At 41.2% G+C, this 21223-nt stretch overlaps 1 non-coding gene across 1 annotated transcript; it reads left to right on the top strand.

Moving 5' to 3' along the window:
* The first annotated feature begins 10314 nt into the window (after positions 1 to 10314).
* Positions 10315 to 10387, top strand: Trnak-cuu (transfer RNA lysine (anticodon CUU)). The gene has a single exon. It is a non-coding gene; the product is annotated as a tRNA-Lys (tRNA).
* The last annotated feature ends 10836 nt before the right edge of the window (positions 10388 to 21223 follow it).

The following is a 21223-nucleotide window of genomic DNA, read 5'->3' as shown; positions in this document are numbered from 1 at the left end:
ATCACATGGAATTTTTCCATCCATACAACTCTGATTCATAGTTTGAAAATCAACGATTGTCATACCTCATATCAATATCCCAGGAAAGAAAAACTGTATTGATTTATTAGTATTCATTGTGTGTGTGTGTGTGTGTGTGTGTGTGTGTGTGAGAGAGAGAGAGAGAGAGAGAGAGAGAGAGAGAGAGAAGAGAGAGAGAGAGAGAAAGAGAGAGAGAGAGAGAGAGAGAGAGAGAGAGAGAGAGAGGTGGGGTAAGAGTGTGGTGGTCAGAGACAAATTTGTGGAGTCAGTTCTCTCCTTGAATTTTTACACAGGTTCCAGAGGTTGAACTCCAGCTCCTTGGTCAGTACCTTTACTTGCTGAGCCAACTTGCTAACCATGAAAAACAATATTTTCAGATACGTAAATCCCGGGAAGCACATTTCATAAAGTCTGGTACCCATTCATAGAAAAATACAAAAACTAAGCTCTGAGAAAAGTGGAATCCAGGGGATGAGTCTTAACAAGGAACAGCTACAAATATCTTGAAAGAAATGTCTTACTTATGTGGAGAAATTGTATGATTCTTCCCTAAGTTTGAGAGTGATGCTGCATGCTGTCACAACTCCTACTCAACACCATGCTGGATCTTATTTAATACATTCAGAGAGGGAAGGGCAGAAAAGGGTAAACTGATTGGTAAATAAGAAATAAAACTGATTTCTTTGTGAATGATTGAATTTGGGACTTAAAAGTAAGTAAGTTAATTTTAAAAATAAAGTTTGATTACAGTGAAATTTCCAGTTTCAAAATATTAACAAACTTATACTCATTTAAAAAATATTTTGAAAAGTTCATATATATGTGTAGTACATTTGATCATATTCATCCTCTGTTTCCCTCTCTTTCTCCCTCTCACTTCCTCTGAATTGCTTCATCTTCCCAACATGTCCTCCTACTTTCATGTCTGGGCACAACCTTGTTGAAAAACACATACTCATTTTTATTCATTTCTTCTCTGTCTCTCTCTTACATCCCAGCCTCAGTTTTCCCTCCCTCCTCTCCTCCTAGCCCCCCCCCCCACACACTGTTTGCTGTCCCCTCATCGACTTCTCCATTTCTATTCAGAAAACAGGAGGCCTCCCATGGATGTCGACAAACATAATATGGCATATCAAGTTGCAGTAAGACTAAGCACCTTGCCTTGTACTAAGACTGTACAATGCAACCCAATATGAGGAGTAGGGTCCAAAAAGCCAGTAAGTGAGTCAGAGACAGTCACTCCTCCCACTGTCAGGAGTCCCACAAGAAGACCAAGGTATGCAGCTGTCACATATATGCAGAGGGCATAGATCAGTCCCATACAGGTTCCCTGGTTGTTGTTTCAGTCTCTATGAGTTCCTATGAGACCAGGTTAGTTGATTCTGTAGGTTTTCTTGTGCTATCCTTGCCCCTCTGTCTCCTACAATCCTTCCTTTCTTCAGCAGGATTCCCCAAACTCAGACAAATGTTTTATCCCATTTCTGTCTTTATATGATACTAACATTTCCTTCCAAAATTTATAGAAGCTACTTTTGACTATTTCCTCAAAAATCATTAGGATGCTACTTGGTATGTATATAAGTGTGTGTGTGTGAGTGTGTGTGTGTGTGTGTGTGTGTGTGTGTGTGTGTGTGTGTGTGTGTATTTATACATGTACATTCAATTTCCTTTAAATAAAGAGAGTGCTGTCTAATTAGTAGAGATGAACATTCAGGAGCACATCCTCTCCATAACTCCTGACACTTGCAAAATGCTTAAAATCTGATAGTCAAACAATTTTGGCATTACTTAAGTGCCAAATTTAGACTGTTAAAATTGAATATAGCAGGAACTAATTTGAATCTCTTTGAATAGGAAAAGGAAGATTTGAGGGGAACACAGAGGAAAACAGCTGAACCACAGGAAGGGGAGTAAATGCATAATTGAAAGGCTCTGCATTCCATGATCACTGTCCTGTGAGTTCCACGTGATTCTTTGGCTCTGTAGACCTCCTGATTACTTTCAGCTCATGTGTGGGATCAGCGATGCTTTTTTTTTTCCTGGAAATACTGGGCAGAGATGAAATAGTTCTTCCATGAGTCTTGGCTATTAGACAGAATAGATCTGCCCACTACACACAAGAATAATGCCCACCCCTCCTCACCAATAAAATAGCCCCCTGTAATACCAGTGACTACCGGAGTCATAAGCCCACCTTGTACCAATTGGGAACAGACAGAAGACATCCCAAGAGCGGCAATCCCTGAGACACAAGTCAAGTTCCACAGAGAAGCTCAATGTGTCGAAAAACTCTGAACCTGATGGAGTCAAGCAGACTTCTTCCAGGAGACAGAAATTCTGGGCCTCAGGGGAAGAGAACAAAGCAAAGAGGAAGATCAATCTCTGACTGCTTCAGTAGGAGCACTTGGAAGGAGGGAACAGGGACCCCAGGAGACAGGAGGGTCTGCTGGGCTGCAAACTGGGGAGGGGCTGTGGCTCCCTCCATCGTGCCAGAAGCCCTTTGTGATGAGGAGGCCACAGCTGTGTGATGTGGGCCTGAGCCCTCTTGACAAGCCTCAGGCTGTACCCTTAGGACTCAGTGGCTTGAGAGCTGCAGTGTGATTCAGAAGATGGAGAGTTCTCTCCTTCGGCTGAAAAGCCTTTGTGACTCCTGGATGAGCCTCAGCTCCATTTTTGTAGAAATGGATGTGATCTTTGGTGTTATGTGTGGAGTGGGGTTCTTCTTCCTACTGATGCCCTTCCTGAAGACGTACCCAGTGTCACCACCACCTGGGAGTAGAAAGAATACCCCAAAGGTGAGGAGGAGGAGGAGGAGGAGGAGGAGGAGGCAGATCAAGACCAGGAAGAAAAATGCTTCTGTAAAAGGTTGCAGAGACGGCAGAAAGAATGTGGAAGATACTCAGAATGCTTCACAACCTGCGGAAATCCCCGTCAATAATCCTCTACTGGACTCCACACCACATGCCTTTTGGAACTCTAATAAGAAACTATATCAGCTTCCCCTCTCTCAGCTGTTGTCTTACCTCAAGGTCTTGGAGGATCTTATGCAGAGGAAATTTAGCCGGACTTTCTGGAGCATGTCCTCTGTGCTCTCTGAGTCAGTGGTGGCTACTGCCTGGGTCTCCAGGAGATCTTTCTCTGCAGCAACCAAAACTTCACCATTCTGTAATACACATGGCCCTTCCCCAGCTCTACCTCTGGGCCAAGGACCTCCACAGATTTCTCAGGCCCAGCCATTGCCTGACCAGCTTGTGACATCAAGCCTGACAGATGTGACAGAGGTCCAGACACTAGAGGACCTCTCAAGCTCTATACCAAACCAAGAACTTTCTGTATCCATAAGTAGGGTCTATGGAACAACATGTCGTGACACCGGGATGAAAATATTGGCATCCCCCCCAACTGAAAACCGGTCCTGGCAGCAAGATCTGGAGTCAAAAGACACCATAGGCTCTAATGTCCAAAAACATCAAGCAGCCGTTAGCCAGCCCACTCACAACTTGCCCAGGGACATCCCACCTGCTGAAGCTATCAGGTCGGCCTCCATCCCTCCTGAGCGTTGTCAGTTCCTCCAGCACCATGAGGAGCCAGACAGTGAATACAGCATGTCAAAGGTGAGAGAACAAGGCCCCCCCTTCAGGTTCCTCCCATCCCGGGAACTGACACAGCTGCAGGGACATTTACCAGCAAACAATCATTGCCAGTCCAAGAACAAACCTGAACTCCCTCAGCCTGCCCAGCTCTCCATCCTGGACTCCAAAAGCTGCAAGCTGAGTCAGATGATGAGGTCTGTGCCCTTGGGGATGCCCTTAAAGAAGGGCCCAGCAAAATGTAACATACATGACCCCATCAAGGAGGGCTCCAGTTTTAGGGCCAAAGACTTGCCTTGCACTTCAAGCAGCACCCCCGGGCAGGGTCTGGGACCCAGAAACCCTGCAATGAGGACAGATAAGTTGTCCCACGTGAACACCACCCAGGACCTTTCCTTCCTTGACCTAAAAACTCAAAGGAAGCTGGACTCAAGCATCAAACAGCTTCATGTGAAACACAGATGGAAATCTTATCTACAGGCTCTTGTGCCAAGTGATCTCACCCAACCAGGGGTTCCAGCCTCATTCCTTCCCCAGCCTGTGTATCCCACCTCACCCTCCTCTGTTTCTAAGTCAGAGGACTGTCTGAAGACTGCCACAATCCTGGAAAAATTGCATCACCAAGATCCAGGAGGGACAAGGATAGAAACTGTATCAGCTTCCAGGCTGCAGGGTCCTCTGTTTGCACAGTCACCTTCAGAGGTTCAGGAGATTCAAAGAGCCACTCTACCAGCTGCCAGCCAAGGGCCCCTCAAGGCCCATCCAGTTACATGGAAGAGCAACCTAATCACTGGAGCCAAAGCTTACTGTCTCCTGGCAAAAACCCAGAAGAGCAGGATCATCCAAGGGATTGGAAGAGGCAGCCTGCAACCAAGGACCAGTCCAAGAATTGTCAGGCATAAACCATGGGCGATGTTTGAGAATGTGGCCTCAAGACATCTCTGTTGGAGTGGTACAGTGGTTGATCCTGAAGTAAGGACCCCATCTTCAGTGGCCAAGCAGACCAACAGAATTTCGGAGGTGATAAAAGAGACACCTTCTCCATGGAAAGTGACCCTTGGGTCCAGCAAGATTCTCAATGGCCAAAACATCAATTTCAATCTCAGAGATTTTGAATCTGTAGAGGCCAATAGAAACCCAGGCCATTTCCAAACATATCCACAGCATTCAAGTGGCCCAGCTCTAAAACCACAGGTGCTTAGAGAGGTTGACTTCAAATCAAATAAGCAGCCACAGTCATGGCCTGATGGGCTCCTTCCAGACCGTCAAAGCGCTGTGTGCCCCACTACAGTCAGCTTGCCTACACAGCACTCAGTTCCCAGATTCCAGAATAGATCCAAAAATCCCAAGACTTCTCAGGGCCTACATGATGTATTCAAGAGGAGAAATCACCACAAAAAGACTCAGAAGCTCAGTGTCCCTAAGGATAAGACTCAAGCAAGTAATCACAAAATATTTCCTCCCAGTGAAGAGAGGAAGGATTGTATGAGATCCAGAGTCAAAAGCCAGCAAGAAAATCTTGGGAGAACGGGGCTCTCCCAAGCCCGGGGCCACAATAGCTCTACCCAACCCAAGGATACAGTCATTACTGAGAGTCAGCCCTCCCCTGATATGCTGGAAAACAAACAGGCTCCTGAAAGAAGCTTTCTGAAGAAAATGGTAAGGAATATTCTACAATATCTCAACCTCAGTGCCATAGACAAAGAGCAGGGGGATTCTCTGAAGAGTGAAAGCCACCCATCATCTACTATACAGACTCAGGAGGTAGTCACAAAAGACAAACTTATCTACAATTTGGCAGCCAGAGTTCAATCTCTCATGAAAGTTATGATACAGGTCGTGATGGACAGGCTGGGCCTTGATATAGAGGACCCATCAAAATCACAATGGTGTGAAGTGGAATCACTGACATCCCAACCGAGTGTCTCTTCCCACTCTTCTGAGGGTCTCTATGACACAAAGAAAAGCATAACAGTGAGAAGAATGAGCTTTGGTCCCCACACAAGTTCCAAAGGACACAACCATCCACTCAGATACAGCGGAATTGGAGACAAACAACAGTTGAGTGTTGATGCCCAGAAAGCCTGTGATCAACATCAGAACAGAGTGAAGAGAGAAATGGACTTCAACCAACTGCCCACCTTCAAGGGGAAGAGCCATTCATTCCTTTACAGGAGAACTGGAGACAAGCAGCAGTCAGGTACAGCTAGCAAAACAGCCTGTGACCCAGATCAAATTAAAGTGACGAGTGGAATGGGCTTTTGTCCATATAACAACTCCAAGGGGCACAACCACCCATTCTTATACAGAGAAATTGGAAACAAACAACCGTCCAGCATTGTCCATAGAGCCTGTGACCCACCTCAAAGTACAAAGAAAATAATAGACTATGGTCATCTCAACAGCCTCAAGGAGAACAGTCATCCGGTCATGTTCAGGGGAACTGGAGACAAGGAGCAGTCATATGCTGCTGCCCAGACAGCTGGTCACCCCAAATATACCTTATCAGCACAGGCCGGGGTGCAGGTGTCTCAGGCCACCTTGACCTTTGCTTACTAGTAAGTCTTCCAAAAGCTATCTCATCCCCCAGCCATTGTTTCCCCTCATGCTTTCCTAGTAATAAACGTTGGCTTTTTTCCTGCAAAGAAAAAAAAGAATAATGCCCAGCATGCTTATTCATGAGGGAAAATGCAATTAGATGCCACTTCAGAGCCACTAAAAGGACTGAAAGTATAAAAGCTGACAACAAGTAAAGTTGGTTGATATGCACAACAATTGAGGCTTGAGCCCACTGTACGGTGCTGGTTGGAATATAGCACTGCTTTGAAAAACTGGTAAGCAGCTTTGGTCTACAGTTTCTTATAAACTTGACTCCAAAACTAGATACTTTTTGAAAAAAAAAGTGATTGCAGATGTCTACATGGATATTTCTCCAAGCACATTTACAGAATCATTTTTTCTTTGGCATAATTGGTACAAACTGTGAACAGTGGATGTTCATTGATGAGGCCCCAGGAAACTGGTTACTTACTTCATGGGTTTATTGCTCAGCAGTACAGAGAATGACTACTAACACATGCAAAACATTGACTCATCTAAGAAATGTGCTGAATGAGTGAAGCTGGGGATAAAGGAATCCCTATCAGTGCATGATTATGAAACTCTGACAAGCAAAGTTAAGCTTTGATGATAAAAATCATATTGGTGGTTACAAAATCACAGGGCTGATAGAAAAAAACACTGAGGACATTTTTCAAAGTGATGAAATAGTGTTATGTATTGACTGGAGTTTATATGACAGACAATATACTTGTGAAATCCATTAAACTCATACTCATGATCTATGCATTTTATAGTGGGTAAATTAAATCTTGATAAAGATAAACAATAAAATAGCTTATACCATGCTAAATTGCTCATCTTAAAAATGTATAATTAAAAGATAGCAATTTTATGTGTGTAAGTTTATTAATCTAACTGGCCCTCAATGTTAATATGAGATTGACTTGGAGTCTTTTGAAAATAACTGATAATGAGATGGGAAGAAGAGAAAGAAGAAATCAGGGGGAATAATGAAGTTTCTAGGAAGTATGACTTGCAACTTCTTTGAGGCAAGAGGGCATGATACTATCACTTTATTATTGCTGTATGCATGAATGTGTAAGTATACATACATATTAATAGATATGTCTTCATCATGTGTGCACCTTGTATTTTATCATGCATGCGTGTGTGTGTGTGTGTTTGTGTGTGTGTGTGTGTGTGTGTGTGTGTGTGTGTGTACGTGTGCACGTGTGCAAGCTGGCTGTGTTTATTAATGAACTGTTAACACTTGTCTGGGCACCCATGCAGTCATTACATGGTAAAGACACCAGTTTTGCCCTTTTACATGGAAAGGGTGATTGATCTACAATTGAGCCTGAGCAATGTGTCAGAATCAATTGCTTTTACATGCAGCATCATATGCATGGGTATTTTACAGTAGTCTTCTGTGAACCTGGGTCTGATTGTCTCATGTAAAAATTACTATCATTTTGAAAAAAATCATAAAACTTGTCTTCACTCAGAATATAGCTTTTTAGTGCTATATTTTGTGATTTTGTGTAGAAGCTGGAATAAATTTATGTGAGTTTTGAGCAAATCCTTCTCTGATGGTAAGATAGCCTGCTGTTATAATACATGTGTAGGTAAATGTTGAGAATACGTTGTAGAGATGTGTGGGATTATTGAGAAACTGTAAGTAGCAAATAGAGAATTAACTAGAAAATAAGTTTGACATGGTTTCATGAGCTGTAGAGAAAACTTGAGAGACTGAATTCTGGGACCATGAAAAAGAGAAAATGTATATCATTTAAGCACAGTTCCATGGCCTTTGTCTGCTGTGGGTCAGTAATGACTCTTATCAGAGCCCTGAGAAGAGACCCTAATCATAGACCATGAAATGACCACTCTGGTCTCTGCTGAGGTGGATCTCACTCCTTCTAAGATCACCCTCTCTATGGCTGAGTGAGTGCACAATAATACCTGACAGAATAGCCCCATTGGGGTGTCCGCCAAATAGGAGGAGGTCTTGTTCTGACAAGAAAGATATTCTTGTTCTGGGAGAACATTGAATCCTTTATTGCTTCATGTAAATTTGAATTACAATTCCTGCTGGAATTTCCTAGTGAAAATATAAATGAAATGCATGCAACAAACTAATGAAAACTCAGAAGGAATGAAACTGAAACCTGTTTTCAAGAAAGCTTATCAATAGGAACAATAGCAATAACAATAGCTGGCAATTGTGTGGCAATTACAGTGAGTCAGAGAATGGTCTAAGCACTTCAGATTAGAGAAGGAGCTTAATCAGAAGATCTGCTGAGAATGGGACAAATATTTCCCTCAGTTTATGGAGTACAAAGCTGAGACACAGAGTTTAAGGCACTGAAGGTGATAAGGTCATGTTTAAGGCACTGAGTTTAAGGTCATGTTTAAGGCACAGAGTTTAAGGCACTGAAGGTGATAAGGTCATGTTGGCCTCAGGCATGCCCAACCTTTTAACACTACAACACTATGTTATCATCTATAAAGTTATGTTTGAGAACTGTGCAGTCAAGTTACAAGAAAGTAGCTAAAGAATTTTATAATGTGTTAAGTAAATTTATAATTGTCTGTAGGACCACATTCACAGCTATGCTCAGCCACATACAGCAGCCTGCAGCATGCAACCTGCATGACGGCTCTACAATTTCAGCCTACCTCTTTACACCATCTTTCTGGAATTGGCTGTATTTCCACATTAACACACCAGCTAAAATATGTATGATTGTACATTTGCACACACAAGGATCTCTGCATATACTGTACATACATATACATGCACATACTTGTAGGGTGCAGTACAGAGTTGTTAAAGACCATGAGTACCCACTGTGTATCTGCTCTGAGTGTGATCTTTGTTGGGATTAATGGCTTGGAGGCTGAGTGCTCCACTTAAACTTCTGTACCCAAGTTTCCCATATGGAACTGAGTAATTTGTTTTCTTGGAATTATTAAGGCACAGTAGCTGGAGGTAAATAGTCCTTCAATCAACTAGTGTGGTGATATCTGTGTCCCCCAATAAAGTTTATCTGAGGAACAGAGGAAAAAGCCAGCCACCATATTAGACATGGAAGTCAGGCAATGGTAGCACACTCCTTTAATCTGTCTGGATCTTTTTGAGTTCAAGGCCACACTGGGAACAGAGCCAGGCATGGTGGCACATGCCTTAAATTCCAACACTAGTTAACCATAAAGGTCTGGAGCTCTGTACAGACAGACAGGAAGTGACTGAGCTGGGAAGGAAGAGGAAGTGATATAGCTGGGCAGAGAGAGGAAATGAATTAACAGAACAGAAAGGAATATAGGCATGGGTATACAGGAAGTAGGTCTCTTTGGAAGCTGAGGGTTGGTAAGGTGAGGTTGGCTTTGGCTTGTCCTATTCCTTTGATCTTTCAGAATTTACGCCAATATCTAGCTCTGGGTTTTTTATTAATAAGACTGTTTAACAATTCGTCTTATAAACTGGTACTCTTAGTATCTTGTTATTATACTAGTTTACTAATGGTGACTATTTTTACACTGGGTTATTGAGTATTTTTAAGCTTTTCTGTGCAAATAACCTTGCATGTTCCTTTCTCTTTGTTCTTCTAGTCTCCTACAGGTCTGCAGTTGGGGTCTCCGATCTTACTGTTTGAGGCCCCTCTTGAATTTTCTGTTGTTACCTATTTGTAATTCATTTCTAAAGCCTGAAGTCAGCAGTGATATCTATTCCTTACCACCTTTTCTGAAGGGATGATACATATTTTTTCTTTTATTTTCCCTATATGGCCTGCACAACCCAGAATCTGGCTGATAAAGATAGAGGCTAGTAGAGGTGTTGTGAGAGCCTATTCAGTCAACCTCCATCTCACAGAACCCTGTGTGCCAATATCCAGGCCCACACTTTCTGGGTTTTTCTGGAATTAGAAATATTTTTTAAAGTAATTTTCATGGTGGTACCATCATGGGGAAAAGAAGAAAAGGAGAACCAGTTAAAAGACTTCTTGTTCTTAACAGTGAATTAGAATTTTCAAAGCAGAGAACGGCCCTTATGGCCCTTGACTTTTTGACTTTCCTTTTTTTTTTATACAATTCTGTAGGACATTTTTCTTATTAATGATTGATGTGAGAGGGCCCTGTTGCCCGGCTAGCTCAGTCGGTAGAGCATGAGACTCTTAATCTCAGGATCGTGGGTTCGAGCCCCATGTTGGGCACCAAATGTAGATGTAACCAACTGTCTTATTAAATAAGAAACACAGAGCCGATTCAGAGAAGAAAACCAAGAGGTCAGAACTAAGAGCCTTACCCTTCCTGCTTCAGCCAAGAGAGCTCTCCGAAAAGAAGGGACTACTTCCTGTCTGTTCGTCTTTATATAGACTGTCTGTTCTGCCTTCTTATTGGTTGTAAACCCAAACACATGACTGCTTTGTCACTGCCTGTATGTACAGCCCTCCAGGTCTTCTATGGTATTGAGATTAAAGGCCTGTGTCTCCAATGTTGGCTGTATCCTTGAACACGCAGAGATCTACCTAGCTCTGTCTACCAAGTGCTGAGATTAAAGGTGTTCGCCACCACCGCCACGCTCTTGCTATGGCTCTAATAGCTCTGACCCCCGGGCAACTTTATTTATTAACATACAATTAAAATCACATTTCAGTACAAATAAAATACCACCATAGGGCCTAGTCCATTAGGGGCAGAACCACTATTGGGCAAATGAATGATCCTGGGTTGTCAATGGAATTGTGTGGAACAGGCCAGGGGGAGAAAGACAGTAAGCAGCATTCATTCCTCCATGGCCTGTGCATCAGTTCCTGCCCTGACTTCTTGCTAAACTGAGATGTGGAAGTTGAAGGGAAATAAACCCTTTTTTCTCAAGTTGCTTTTCACCATGGTGCTTTATTGTGACAGTAAGAAACCCTCAGAGACAGCTGATTTGAGCTAGATGGAGCTTACTGACTCTGGACTGACAGCTGGGGAACCTGTATGGGACCGAACTAGGCCCTCTCAATGTGACTCACAGTTGTGTGGCTTGGGCAGTTTGTGGGGCCACTAGCAGTGGGACTGGGATTTATCCCTAGTGCATGAGCTGGCTTTTTGGAGCCCATTCCCTATGGAGGGAGGTATACCTTGGTCAGCCTCCATACAGGGGGAGGGGCTTGGTTCTGCCTCAACTTGATATGTCAGACTTTGTTGACTCCCTATGGGAGGCCATATCCTCTCTGAGGAGTGGATGGGGGCATAGGGTGGGAGGAAGATGGGGGTGAACAGGATGGGGAGAGGAAGGGGGAACTGTGGTTGGTATAAAATAAAAAAATTTAATTAAGAAATAAAAATGTAAATAAATAATAAATAAAATTTAAATAAAAGAAGCCCTAACTAAACCACTGTTGTTATGCAGTGTTTCAAAGCAATTCTTCTAATAGAGCTGCGATCTGGAATGGTATTGGGTTTGTGGGATCTCTGAACCAGCAGTTGCCTCTAAGCACTTGAGAGCCGTGTTTCTGTCTCCATCTTACCATCTTTAAGTGTTTCTGAAGTACAAATATGGTTCAACTGAATATAAGGAGCAAATGATTTCTTGAAAGTCTCTTATAATCTGCTCCCTATTAAGTGCTTTCTCTCTTCAACTTCTAGAGGGTGTACATTTGTTCTTCATTCTATTAAAGTCTTCTTTACATCAGCTCCAGCTATCTATTCATCCATCTCCCACCTACCTGTCATCTATCATCTATATCTATCCACCTGTCCATAAACTGTCATCTCCTATCAATCATCTCTGTATTTTCCACTAGTGTATGGTTGTCTGGAGGGGGTCAAGGACTCTTCTTTCTCCTTCTTTCCTGCTCTCTTCCACCTGCTCTCCCTCGATTCATCTTCCTCCTCTTCATTGCCATCATAATCTTCTTCTACCTCTTCTTTGTCTTCTGATTCACAGGTACTAGCAAGATATTTTATAGAGTGGAGCTTAACATGCTTTTTTGCTTTGGTTGCTTTAAATTAAAATCATCAAGCTCAGAGAATAACTACTTAGCCTTTCACTGTGTACAGTTGTGCTTGGCTGTCCCAGCTCTCATCTCCTCCACAAAAGACTTTGTACAGCACTTGTAGAAGTACAGTGCAAAGGCAATATCCAAAGGATAGTTGGGAAATGATTAACTGGGGCAACATTGGTGGGGCATGCAGAGACGGGAGAACTTGCATGGAAGCATCTAGGCATGGAATTATGGTGTAGGGTGACAGAGTATCTTAGTCATGTACTGTGCATAGCCAAGTGTTTAGAAATGAAGCTAAAGAAAAATAGAGTATTCTTCTCGGAGTGACTGTAGGGAAGAGAGTGATAAGGTTGGTGCATTTTAGTAAGGCAGCTATGGCCTCAGGGTGAGGCTTCTAAATTTGTGATGAAGAAAAAGCAAAAAGATGCTTTTGATTGTGACCAAGAGGTTTTTTGTGTGTGTGTGTGTGTGTGTGTGTGTGTGTGTGTGTTTGTGTGTGTGTGTGTGTGTGTGTGTGTGTGTGTGTGTGTGTGTGTGTGTGTGTAGGCAACCAAAGTAATAGAACTTTGTCTAAGGACTTGAGAGTTTTCATTCTTTATCCTACTTCTTCATATTCACTTGGGGCATTATATGACAATACAAATCTTAAGTAGGTCTTAAGTTTAGATATGCTGAACTGTTTTATTTACATTTTCATCAAAATACTTAGAACCTTCTGTCATAGTCCTGAAGATGAAATTTTAGTTACTTGAGTATCTGAAGTCCTATTGGTCACTCTGGCTCCTCATCAGCTCCTGGAAGAGATGAATTGCGTGGGTCCCTTCAAGTCTTTGTGACTTATGACTGGACTTCAATTTAAAAACTGTAAGCCAGTCTTTGCTTGTTTTATTTTGTACTTTATCATTCCTTTTGTGAAAGCACTTCCCTGAAGCCAGTACTGGCTTATGACCTTGTTGCTGAATCAGCATGGCTGCAGGGAGGCCTGCAGAACCATGTGTCATTATTTCATAGTGATGCATTTTCACCTGTGTGTTTCATTGCAGAGATGGTGCTTACCAAAATCAACCAGGTGGTCAGCACTGTGGGGGAAAGTTGGAAGAAAGATTTGAGAGTGAATAGATGTTTAAATTTGCACTTTGGAATAGATATGGTTTTGGAAAAGTGATCTGCCTTGACCAAAGACCCAAAATTAATTGAACACCAGGTTGTAAAAAATACAAAAACAAGCAATTTGATCAAATAACCTTTTTCAGAATAAAAATGGAAGGGTAAGCAACTGTGTAATTTGATAATTAGGTTACTATGGTTACTTTTTCTGCAGAACAATGGTGCTGAAGATTTTTTTTAAATAATAGCTTCAGATAACAATTTTCAGGGAGAGGGAACTCATTTGCATGTAGGAGTACACTGACATCATTATTCTTATTTTATTTGGTATAGGTAAAGCAAATTATTATTAGAAAAAATTCTTACTGTTTTAGACTTTTTAAAAATCACATTTCTCTTTTTAAATGCACACATAATGCATTTGATCAAATCTACTCCACTTTCTTTTACAATTTCTTTCCTGCCCCTCCCCACCCACTACTATTCCTTCTCAAACTCATGAGCTCTGTTTTTAAACCCACTGAGTTCACTTAGTATGCCTGAGTGTAGAACAATCTACTGGAGGAAGGGTAGTCTCTTAGAGGCCCACATCTACAAAGAGAAGTGGTTGGAGAAGTTCACAAGCCTCCCCTATTACATGTTGGGATTTTTGCTCCCTTGATCTTGAACATACAGCCATGACTGCAGTGAGTTCACAGGCAATGGCTTTAGCACAATTTTACAACTAGCTAGTAAGGATGATGAAGAGACTAGTTTGGTGCCTGCTTGGATATTTCTCGGATAGTTCTCTGTATCCTCCAACACAAGTGTGTGCTGCCTTTAGCAAAAGAGCTTACCACCACATTCTGGAGAAGGACGGACAGTGACAATACTCTATAATGTTAAGGGGGATGGAATTTATGGCACTCCCTTGACCAACAATTAAAAAAGAGGTAACCCATACCTGATGCTGAGAATTTTTATTTGCTAGAATATATTGTCTGGAGAGGCTTTTTTCTCCAATATAGGACAACTCCATTTTAACTCCTTTACATTGCCCTATCATACACCAACCAATCTGAGCCTTCCTGTTCCACAAGCATTTGTTGTAATCTTTTTTAGTCTTGATAATTCTGAAATTTCAAATAATTAAACTTTATTTCCTTGATGACAAAAGTTGAATATCAAAATAAAATTCTCAGTCTTTGTATTTATTCCTTTGAGAACTCCCAGTTTAATGTCATGTGCATATTTTTAATTGAGTTATTTGTGTTCTTGGTATTTAGTTTTTGAGTCCTTTACATATTTTAGACACCAACCCTCTGTTAGATGTGTAGCTGGTAAAGATTTTTTCCCACTTGGCAGGCTGCCTCTTCACTCAATTGATAATGCCCTTTGCTATATAAGAGCTTTTTAGTTTCATGAGGTCTCGTTTGTCAGTTGTTGGTCTTAATGTCCATGTGGGTCCGGTCTAGAAACTCCTCTCCTGTGCAAATTAATTTACCATGCTTTGTGTATACTTCACTCACCTTTTTCTAGACTCAACTTCTCTTCATAGGAGATTTTAAACACAACTCTTCATTAAATTGTGTTTTCAGTAACTCATATGCCACTCCCTTGCCTCTTCATGTCTCTAAGTCTGGAAAATTATTCACAACATGTTTGTCAAATTCATTTGCTCTCTCCATCTACATTTCCGATGTCTCCAAATTTAACCTCACACATTGCAATAGTCTCATGTTTCCTTTCTTTTTACACCAAGCAGGTAATTCTTCAATCTGCTCTCGACATGCTGTTCAAGGGCTCTCTTTCTAAACTCCATTCTCATTGCATTGATATTCTGCAATTTTTATTTATCTTTTTTAAATAATATTTTTATATTTTACACACCAACCACAGATCCTCCTCTCATGTCTCCTCCCGACCCCCCCAGCTCCTCCCTCCACAGACCCACCCCCAATCTCCTTCTCCAAAAGGGTAAGTCCTTCCAGTGGGAGTCAGCAAAGCCTGGTATATTCAGTTGAGGCGGGTCCAAGCCCCTCCCCATGCATCAAGGCTGAGCAAGGCTTCCTACCATAGGTAATGAGCTCCAGAAAGCCAGCTCTTGCACCAGGGATGGATCCTGATCCCAGTGCCGGGTGCCCTTCAAACAGACCAAGCTGCACCACTGCCTCCCATATGCAGAGGGCCTAGTCTGGTCCCATGCAGGTTCATGAGTTCCTATGAGCTTGGTTCGGTTGTCTCTGTAGATTTCCCCATCATGACCTTGGCTCCCCTTGCACATACAATCCCACTTCCCTCTTTTTGACTGGACTCCTGGAGCTTGGTCTGGATCTGCTTCCACCAGTTACTGGATGAAGGCTCTATGATGACAGTTAGGGTATTCATCAATCTGATTACTGGGGTAAGCCAGTTAAGGCACCCTCTCACTATTGTTAGTAGTCTAATCTGGGGGTCATATTTGTGGATTCCTGGGAATATCCCTAGCACCAGGTTTCTCCTTTATCCCATAATGTCTCCTTCTATCAAGATATCTTTTTCATTGCTCTCCTACTCTGTCCCTCCTCCAGTTTGACCATCCCATTCCCTTATGTTTTCTTCCCTCATTCCCTCCCCTCTATTGCTCTCCCATCCCTAGTTTACTCATGGAGATTTCATCTGTTTCCCCTACAAAGGCAATCCATGTGTACCTCTTAGGGTCCTCCTTGTTCCCTAGCTTCTAAACAGAGAATTCTCAACAGAATAATCTCAAATGGTCAAAAAACATTTAAGGAATTGCTCAACGTCCTTAATCATTGGGAAATGCAAATCAAAATGACTCTGAGATACCATCTTACACTTGTCAGAATGGCTAAGATCAAAAACACTGATGACAACATATATTGGAGAGGATATGGAGCAAGGGGAACACTCCTCTACTGTTGGTGGGAGTGCAAACTCATATAACCACTTTGGAAATCAGTATGGTGGCTTTTCAGAAAATTGAGAATCAATCTACCTCAAGACCCAGCTATACCATCCTTGGGCATATACCCAAGGGATGCTCAATCATAGTACAAAGACATTTACTCAACTATGTTCATAGCAGCATTATTCATAATAGCCGGAACCTGGAAACAATGTAGATGCCCCTCAATTGAAGAATGGATAAGGAAAATGTGGTATATATACATAATGGAGTACTGCTTAGCAGTAAAAAACAATGACTTCATGAAATTTTCAGGCAAATGGATGGAACTAGAAAATATCATCCTGAGTGAGGTAGCCCAGACTCAGAAGGACAAACAGGTATGTACTCATTCATAAGTGGATACTAGATGTAAAGCTAAGGATAATCAGACTACATACAACCCATAGCTCAAGATACTCTGCATTAGACATTCTTTTCCTTGACATTTCTGATCTTCTCAGCTCTGCTTCTAGTATCACCTCATGTCTTTTACATTTGCTGAATCACTCTGGAGGACTCCCCAACAGCAAGCAGGCAGTGCTTACCAGCTAATAGCTCTTCCAGGATACAGCTTTGCCACATCTGATGGGTGTGCTACAACTGATAGATGGCCTTACTAAATTTCCCCCATCTGGTCTGATTGTTACCACTTTACCTTTGCTCTTGTTCCCTTACTTTGAGTGATTTGACTGCTCTTCTTTTGTTTTCTTATAGCACATTTAGTGTCATAAAAATAATAGCCCTTACACATTGACATTTTAATTATGTACATTGTAATTTATCTTTTCATCACACTTTGTCTTCCTCATCTACAAGTCTGTTTTTTATCTCCCTCTGTGTTCAGTGTCCAGTCTGCGAGAGGAAACTTATTGAATAAATGAATAAAGTAAGGTATACAGTCATATAGTCTACAAAAGATTTATGGTTATGGAAGTTTGTCATCATAAGAACCACAAGCTGAATATAACAGCAAATGACTTAGAAACTAGAAATCTTCCAAAGCTTGCTGCCTACAATTTGCAATGTCTGCTGCCAAATGGTAGTGATATATTTAAGATTCCATAATCAAGCATTTTATACAGAGTTAAGAAGTGAGAAATTTACATCATTTGCTTTGAGTGTAATAAATTTATATAAATGCAAATTTTTATTCAAATTTCAAGATATAATATAAAAAAATCTTGGGTGAGAAACATGAAAAGCCTATGCCAACTGGCATGGAATACTTCGTATACATATGTCTAGATGAACATATATTAAATATATTCATTTTATTCTAGGAGACTGAAATCCTTTAAGCACCATTGATCTAAATGCTAGACATTTTTTGTGTTATAGAACATTCTCATCATTATCCCATTTTATAATGCCACAAAACTACTACCATATTTAATCTTAATTGCTGAATAAGGGTTTGTATATGCCAATTGCTTCCAACTAGTTAATTTAGCAGTGGGTCCTCATCTCTTTCTCTGGAACCTGAATATGATTTTTTTTTGTGTGTAGAACTCCCCCAGCATCCATTGCTCCCCATCCCCTCTACTGTGGCTTTATAGTGAGCAAGGAGCCTCCAGGTGTGATGCTTTTTTTCCTATGATGTCAAATTCCAACCAAAGCACAGAAACATTTTTTTTTTCATCTGCCGTTGGTAAATGGTTCTTCCTTATGTTTTTTATTTAAATAACATTTTTCATTTATTTTACATACAGACTGTAGTTTCCCCTCCCTTCTCTCCTCCTCCATCAACCCCCCCCTCACTTTCCATCTACCCACCTCCCCATCCACTCATTCTCTGTCTCCATTCAGAAAGGGGCAGGCCTGGGCTTGAACAAAGCATGGCACATCAAGTTGAGGCAAGACCAAGCTCCTCTCTTCTTTTGGGAACCTTTTCCCCAGGATGGTTCTCTCTTATAAATACCAGATAGCCATTAAATGTTCCACTTACAGTTTTTGGTTAGAAACCCTGTGTCTGCTTATTTACATGCTGGATTTCACTCATTTGAAAGTTTCTGTTTTTCCTGAAGAGACAAAACATTATATTTCATATAGTCTCAGCCATTCCTTAAAAATGGAAAGATAGATTCTTTTCAAATTTTAATTGATTCAAGTGTTTAAAATTATTATTTTCTTGGCCTTTATGAGCTATGGAGGCCTGTGATAAGGAAGTCATTTGCTCATGAAATTTCCATGGGGTTGCACTCTTATGTTTATTTTTGAAGTGTGTGCTTTACCCCAAGTGAGGGGAAAGCTGTATATTTGCAGCAATGTGTTCCTAATTCAGAAGAACTCTTTTCACTCATTTCACTCTTCATTCTTAAGTTCTTAAGCAAAATGAGAGTGATCATTCTCAAACCACAGACAAAGTTAAGAGGCCAATACTGTGATCACACAGAAGAAAATCGAGACTATAATCAGAACTTAGATTGTGAGTGTTGAACAGCATTCCTCATAAAACACTTGTATCATCTTCTTCCTTCAGAACATAGGAAATTTAAAGTTTAAAAAAATAATTGGACTTATTGGCTTTAAATATTTTAATAGACTGTCTACTGCAATCCCCAAAAATGTGGACTTAACAAAAACAGCCTGCAGTTTCAGGTTCAATTTTTTTTTTTTTTTTTTTTTTTTTTTTAGTGTTCTGGAACAGAACTCTGTGGTGGCACATACCTTCATACATTCATGGCATTTGGGAAGCAAATGTAAAAGAGTTACAAGTTCAAGGCCTCTCTGTCTAAAAAAAAAAAGCAATGTAAAGCATTAAATATCTGGAAGAAGATGCATTATCTTGTTGATGTAACTTCATTACAAAGATGTTAGTAGGGTAAAGGGCTGTGCTGTTTTCTTTGGGAGGCGTGTGAAATATCAACATTCTCACACACAGAGGCCCATCAGCTCAGCAGGGGAGTCCAGAGAGGGGTGGTTCTTTCACCTACACAACTCTCTATAGTCAAATTCCACCTTAGGCTAGATGACCCTCTTTCCATGGGAGGGCCTATGGTCCTTTAGCCCTTACTGTCAACACTCTTGCTGCATGGCTGTTCTTGCTAGGATGCTGTGCTAGCATCCTTAATGTAGTAGTAATTTCTGGTTACTGCCATCACCTGATAAGACAACTACTGCTTCATGATCGCTGCTTCCCTAATCAGTTGAGATCTGAACTGATTCTGGCACAATGGGATGGGTGTGTCTTACACATTCACTTACTTTTCAACACAGGTTGACTTGGAAGAATATTCTGAAACTGCTCCACAGTAAGCTTGGAAGCAGATGAGATATCCTTCCCTCAGCATAGTGTTCAACAACTAAGTTTAGCACCACCAACAGTCTTTGTTGACTGTGAGAGAGACACACCATAGTGTGGACCTAAAATTCAGGAATCAAAAGTTCCATTAGGACAGGAAATAAATTCCCCAACAACTATGCCTTCAAGCAGCAAAAACTCATCATATATGAAGCTAATATTTTAAGTAGTCCCTGACCTTCTAATGGAACTGGGGTGTTTTCAACAAATGAACATTATAGCTATTAATTCCTAGAATTATGCAGGAAAATTGCCTAGATTAAAATTTTCTAAGGGTGTATGCCATATAATTACTGAACTAGTACTCACAAATATACATCTACAGGGTTAATTAAATATTTTCTTTTTAAAGTTGACATTACAAGGCTTGTCCTTCTAGGCTTCCTGTTTAAAACTGTCATGACTTGCAGATTAGTAACACTGAAGACAATAATTCCAGCTGGGAATGGTGGCTCATACCTGTAATCCAAGGACAGGGGACGCTGAGAGAGCAGGAGTGCCAAAATTCTGAGGTCTACCCGAGTCACGTAATAAAAGTTGCATTTTAAAATATAAATTATGATAACAATTCCTGCAAAATTATAGTTATTATTTCATATAAGAATGGAGGATTAACTCAAGTGAATATGTTAAGAAAGATTTGGTGAAGTATTTATGTTCCTGAGATGATATGGGCCTTTTGGCTTTAGGGCTACCTTAATTAAGTGAATCACTGGTTTCCTCTAGAATCATTTCTCCAATCTTCTAGTCATTATCTGTTCATGATTTTCATTCATGATCTGTCTGTCTGTGTGTCTGTGTGTCTGTCTTTGCTTTTCAATCCAAGATATTTCTGAGCATGAGACTGTCTTTATCAACCCAGGATTCTATAGCATGTTTTCATAGACTTAGCCTCATATCTTATAGTTCCGCAGCCGGGAGGTCCAAGATCAAGTGGTTATGGACACAATATTGTACTGGCTGGTTTTGTGTGTCAGCTTGACACTATATAGAGTCATCATAGAGGAGGGAGCCTCAGTTGAAGAAATGCCTCCATGGAACCCATCTGTAAGGAGTTTTCTTAATTAGTGATCAATGGGGGAGGGCCCAACCTATTGTTGGTGCCATCCCTTGTGACACAAATCTTAAAGGGTTTTATTAATAAAAAACATGGGAGCCAGATATTGGGGTAAACACTGAAAGATCAGAGAAACAGAACAAGCCACAGCTAACCTCACCTCACCAATTCCTCAGCTGATCTTGTTTTCTCAAACTGGAAGCCTCTGTGTCTTCATCGGAATTATCTCAGCTGAACAGCTATTAAAAGCCTAAAAGCTTAACAAGACCTACCTCCTGGTCCTCATGCCTTGTATACCTTTCTGCTTCCTGCCATCACTTTCTGGGATTAAAGGTGTGTGTCATCATGCCTGGCTGTTTCCAGTGTGGCTTTGAACTCACAGAGATCCGAATGCCCCCGGAATGTTAGGATTAAAGGTGTGTATGCCACCATTTTCTGGCCTCTATGTCTATCTAGTGGCTGTTCTGTTCTCTGACCCCAGATAAGTTTATTAAGGTGCACAATATATTGGGGGAAACAATATTACCACAATCTCTGGTCTGGTAGTCTTAGGTTATGTGAAAACAGGCTGAACAAGCCTTACTAGGAAGCAAGCCAGCAAGCATCTCCTCTCCATGGCCTCCGCATCAGCTCTTGCCTCTAGGTTCCAGCCCTGCTTGA

Source organism: Peromyscus eremicus, chromosome 10 (genome assembly GCF_949786415.1).
Source record: "Peromyscus eremicus chromosome 10, PerEre_H2_v1, whole genome shotgun sequence".
NCBI lineage: Eukaryota > Metazoa > Chordata > Mammalia > Rodentia > Cricetidae > Peromyscus > Peromyscus eremicus.
The sequence above is the reverse complement of the archived record's forward strand: the minus strand, read 5'-3'. Positions and strand labels throughout refer to the sequence as shown.